Here is a 5903-nt window from a genome sequence, read left to right on the forward strand (position 1 = left end):
GAAAAGTCATTTTTTAGTGAAGCAGTAATTACTAAGTCAGTGGTTCTTAAAGGATTAGTTAATTTTCAAAATGAAAATGTCCTGATAATTTATTCACCCCTATGTCATCAAAGATGTTTACATCTTTCTTTCTTCAGTCAATAAATTGAGGTTTTTAATGAAAATATTATAGGATTATTCTCCATCTACCAAACGGTTGAAGATCAATACTACAGTTCCAGTGCAGCTTCAAAGGGCTCTATACCAGACAATGAATAAGGGTCTTATCTAGCAAAACGATCAGTCATTTAAAAAAAAAAAAAAACGTACATGCTTTATAAACAGAAATGCTCATCTAGCACTGCTCTGCGATGTGCGTCCACGACTTCACACAATACATTATTATATTGAAAAGGTCCACGTGTGTCATAGATGTTTACAAAAAAATTGAACATGTGTCACTGAACATACAACGACTTTTGAATGGTCCTCCTCTTTCACCATTGTAAACACTGAAAGAGTCGGTACTTCCAGCTACATCACGTTTGACCTTTTTAACGTAATTACGTATTATGTGAAGTCATGGACATGCATTGCAGAGCAGTGCAAGGTGAGCATTTCTGTTTATAAAGCATATACGTTTTTTTTTTTTTTAAGAACACGACCGATCGTTTCGCCAGATAAGACCCTGATTCCTCGTCTTGTATCATGTAGAGCCCTTTGAAACTGCACTGAAACTGTAATTTTCACCTTCAACCGTTTGGTAGCCGCTGAAGTCCACTATAAAGAAAATAATCCTGGAATGTTTTCATCCAAAACCTTAATTTTTTTTCTACGAAAGAAAGAAAGACGTAAACATCTTGAATGAAAAGGGGGTGAGTAAATTATCAGGAAATTGATATTTGGAAGTGAACTAATCCATTAATACTACAGAAAATAACTTCATGGAAATCCAGCAGTGACATGGCAGAACATACTGGTACACAAACTCACCGGAGACAACTGAGCATGCTGGTTATCACCACATTCAGCCCAATGAACTCGCCCAGCAGCAGGTGCTGTCATGTCAGTCTAACTGGGGTGTGAACCAAAATATATTGCTCAATGATTGTTTTTCCTAAGCTCAGGAGACTTTGATGAGATTCTCATATACCTCTTGTTTTAGTTTCAGCAGCATTTCAGATGTGTCTCCTAAAATTCCTTAGGAGAAATGGAAGTAGACACAAATGAGAGAGAAAAAAAGGTGGATTTTTTTGCAACATCTTTGGTAAGTAAATTAGATATTTTAATTCATAAATCAATTTTGTCTAACATAGTTTTACTGTAAATTAAGAAAATATCAAGGTTGCCATATGGAAACTCTGTACCACTATGGAAAAATAGGTGTGTTGCCAATAGGTGTGTTGCCATTGTTGTTGGCGGCTGTACTGCGTTTGAGCTCCGTCACTATATTCTTTTCATTGACTATTTTTAACTCAAAAATCAATTGTATACATCATCGTTTCCGTTTATATAACGTGTGAATATATCCTCTATTGTATTCTACAACAAAAACAATCAGAGCGCCTCGCTATCACTAGTTTTATTTTGATCTCCCGGGTCCGCTATTAGCTTTTAGCCCGTTAGCATCAGCGGCGTGGTTGCAGCTAACTGCGCTAACATTGCTAATACTCTATTCACACACATTACCACTGCTGTACTCACTGTTACTTGCTTTAATGGCGGATGAATGTCTCCACTCTGTGCAGCTCGAGCTCGAGGCGGTGGGAAAGCAGATTCGCGACCTGGAGGTGAGGCAGGCCCAGCTGAGAGAGCGGAGAACCGCGCTGGAATCATCCCGGGCTGACGCTCACAAGTCCGGGGTAAGTATACAGCGATCTGTTAACAGTCCCACCACGTCTACTCCGTGTGTTTCTCTGCACAGGCCCGGTGCACCCAGGACGCGATCTTCCCAGATGTCCTTCACTGCGACGCCGGGACACCACGGACCCTGGGTGCATCCACAGCGGAGGACGCGAGCCGGGTCCCGGGCGACGACTTCTCCCCCTCCTGCCTTCGACATCTCCATCCGGAACCGCTTCGCTCCCCTCCGCGAGACAGGACGCGACGCTGTGATCATCGGAGACTCCATCGTCCGACACGTAAGTGCTACGTTAGCCGAAGGTAAAGTGCACACTCATTGTTTGCCTGGTGCTCGTGTTCTCGATGTTTCTGCGCAGATACCCGCGATCCTGAAGGTCGACGAGAGCCCCAGAGCGGTCGTGCTTCACGCCGGGGTTAACGACACCACGCTGCGGCAGACGGAGACGCTGAAGAGGGACTTCAGCAGCCTGATCGAGACGGTTCGCAGCACGACGCCCGCGGCGACGATCGTCGTGTCAGGACCACTGCCCACGTATCGACGAGGACACGAAAGGTTCAGTAGACTTTTTGCTTTAAATGAATGGTTGTTGTCATGGTGTAAAGAACAGAAACTGCTATTTGTTAATAACTGGAATCTTTTCTGGGAGCGTCCTAGGCTGTTTCGCGCTGATGGATTACACCCCAGCAGAATCGGAGCGGAGCTGCTCTCTGACAACATCTCCAGGACACTTCGCTCCATGTGACTAGTAAGACAATTCTCTAATAACTATTATGATGAGTTTTGTTCCACCCGCTTAAATTATAAAAGTACTTGTGCTGTAAAAACTATTAAGACTGTGTCTGTTCCCCGAATAGTGAGGTCAAAATATAATGTAGGATCTAGAAAAAATCTTATCGTAATTAAACCAGAAAAATGTAAAGTAAATGAACAAAAACAATTTTTAAAGTTTGGGCTCATAAATATTAGATCACTCACACCCAAAGCAGTTATTGTAAATGAAATGATCACAGAAAATAGTTTTGATGTACTCTGCTTGACTGAAACCTGGCTAAAACCAAATGATTATTTTGGTCTAAATGAGTCTACTCCACCAAACTACTGTTATAAGCATGAGCCCCGTCAGACTGGTCGTGGAGGAGGTGTTGCAACAATATATAGTGATATTCTCAATGTTACCCAGAAAACAGGATACAGGTTTAACTCTTTTGAAATACTTCTGCTAAATGTTACACTGTCAGACATGCAAAAGAAATCTAATGTATCTCTTGCTCTGGCTACTGTGTATAGACCACCAGGGCCGTATACAGAATTCCTAAAAGAATTTGCAGATTTCCTCTCAGACCTTCTAGTTACAGTTGATAAGGCGCTAATCATGGGAGATTTTAATATTCACGTTGATGATGCAAATGATACATTAGGACTTGCGTTTACTGACCTAATAAACTCCTTTGGAGTCAAGCAAAATGTCACCGGGCCCACTCATCGTTTTAATCATACACTAGATCTAATTATATCGCATGGAATCGATCTTACTGCTATAGATATTGTACCCCAATGTGATGATATTACAGACCATTTCCTTGTATCGTGCATGCTGCGTATAACTGATATTAACTATATGTCTCAGCGTTACCGTCTGGGCAGAACTATTGTTCCAGCCACCAAAGACAGATTCGCAAATAACCTGCCTGATCTATCTCAACTGCTATTTGTACCCAAAAATACACATGAATTAGACGAAATTACTGACAACATGGGCACTATTTTCTCTAATACATTAGAAGCTGTTGCCCCCATCAAATTGAAAAAGGTTAGAGAAAAACGTACTGTGCCATGGTATAACAGTAATACTCACTCTCTCAAGAAAGTAACTCGTAGTCTTGAACGCAAATGGAGAAAAACTAACTTGGAAGTTTTTAAAATTGCATGGAAAAACAGTATGTCCAGCTATAGACAGGCTCTAAAAACTGCTAGGGCAGAGCATATCCACAAACTCATTGAAAATAACCAAAACAATCCAAGGTTTTTATTTAGCACAGTAGCTAAATTAACAAATTACCAGACGCCACCTGATTCAAATATTCCACCAACGTTAAATAGTAATGACTTTATGAATTTCTTCACTGATAAAATAGATAACATTAGAAATACAATAGCGAATGTAGATTCTACAGCGTCTAACACTTCAGTTTCATCCATCGCACCCAAAAATAAACTGCAGTGCTTTACAAATATAGGACAGGAAGAGCTAAATAAACTTATCACTGTATCTAAACCAACAACATGTTTATTAGATCCTGTACCCACTAAATTACTAAAAGAGCTGTTACCTGTAGCCGAAGAACCGCTTCTCAATATCATTAACTCGTCGTTATCTTTAGGTCACGTCCCAAAACCATTCAAGCTGGCGGTTATCAAGCCTCTTATTAAGAAACCAAAACTAGATCCTAGTGTACTGGCAAATTATAGGCCTATTTCAAATCTTCCATTTATGTCTAAAATTTTAGAAAAAGTTGTGTCTGCTCAATTGAGCACCTTCCTGCATAAAAATGATCTGTATGAAGAATTTCAGTCAGGTTTTAGGCCCCACCATAGCACAGAAACTGCACTTGTTAAAATTACAAATGACCTGCTTCTTGCGTCAGATCAAGGCTGCATATCATTTCTAGTCTTACTTGATCTTAATGCTGCATTCGACACCATAGATCATGACATACTCATAGATCAATTACAAAACTATACAGGTATTCAAGGGCAGGCTCTAAGATGGTTTAGATCCTACCTGTCCGATCGCTACCATTTTGTTTACTTAAATGGGGTGTCATCTCATTTATCATCAGTAAAATATGGAGTGCCACAAGGATCCGTCCTAGGTCCCCTTCTATTTTCAATATACATGTTGCCCCTTGGTAATATTATTAGAAAATACGGAATTAGCTTCCACTGTTATGCAGATGATACTCAGCTATATATTTCAACGAGACCAGATGAAACTTCCCAATTATCTAAGCTAACAGAGTGTGTTAAAAATGTAAAAGATTGGATGACAAATAATTTTCTCCAATTAAATTCGGATAAGACAGAGATATTAATTATTGGACCAAAAAACACCACACAGAATCTTGTAGATTACAATCTGCAACTAGACGGATGTACTGTTACTTCCTCTACAGTCAGAAATCTGGGTGTTATATTAGACAGCAATTTGTCTTTTGAAAATCATATTTCCAATGTTACAAAAACCGCATTCTTCCATCTTAGAAACATTGCCAAGCTACGAAACATGTTGTCTGTTTCTGATGCAGAAAAGCTAGTTCATGCATTCATGACCTCTAGACTGGACTATTGTAATGCACTTCTAGGTGGTTGTCCTGCTTCGTCAATAAACAAGCTACAGGTAGTCCAAAATGCAGCAGCTAGAGTCCTTACCAGGTCAAGAAAATATGATCATATTACCCCAATTTTACAGTCTCTGCACTGGCTACCTATTAAGTTCCGTATCTGTTACAAATTATCATTACTTACCTATAAGGCCCTAAATGGTTTAGCTCCTGCGTACCTAACTAGCCTTCTACCACGCTACAACCCATCACGCACCCTAAGGTCACAAAACGCTGGACTTTTGGTAGTTCCTAGGATAGCAAAGTCCACTAAAGGAGGTAGAGCTTTTTCACATTTGGCTCCCAAACTCTGGAATAGCCTTCCTGATAATGTTCGGGGTTCAGACACACTCTCTCTGTTTAAATCTAGATTAAAAACGCATCTCTTTCGCCAAGCATTCGAATAATGTATCTCTTAAATTGTGAGTGTAGTTGCATCTGCATTTTTATTCTTCAGCTTGGGTTAAACTAATTTTACTTTGTTGGATCAGCAGCTATGCTAATGATGTCTCTATTTTGTTTCTATGTTTTGCCACGGGATTTACATCCCGTGGTAACTAGGATTTACACAAGCTCCAGTCTGGATCCAGAACACCTGAGAAGAGATGATGCTGACCCTCAGAGGACCCCAGATGATCCTAACCTTGAATCAACAAACAGAACTAACAATTATTGCTACA

Source organism: Carassius carassius, chromosome 11 (genome assembly GCF_963082965.1).
Source record: "Carassius carassius chromosome 11, fCarCar2.1, whole genome shotgun sequence".
In the NCBI taxonomy this organism is placed as follows: domain Eukaryota; kingdom Metazoa; phylum Chordata; class Actinopteri; order Cypriniformes; family Cyprinidae; genus Carassius; species Carassius carassius.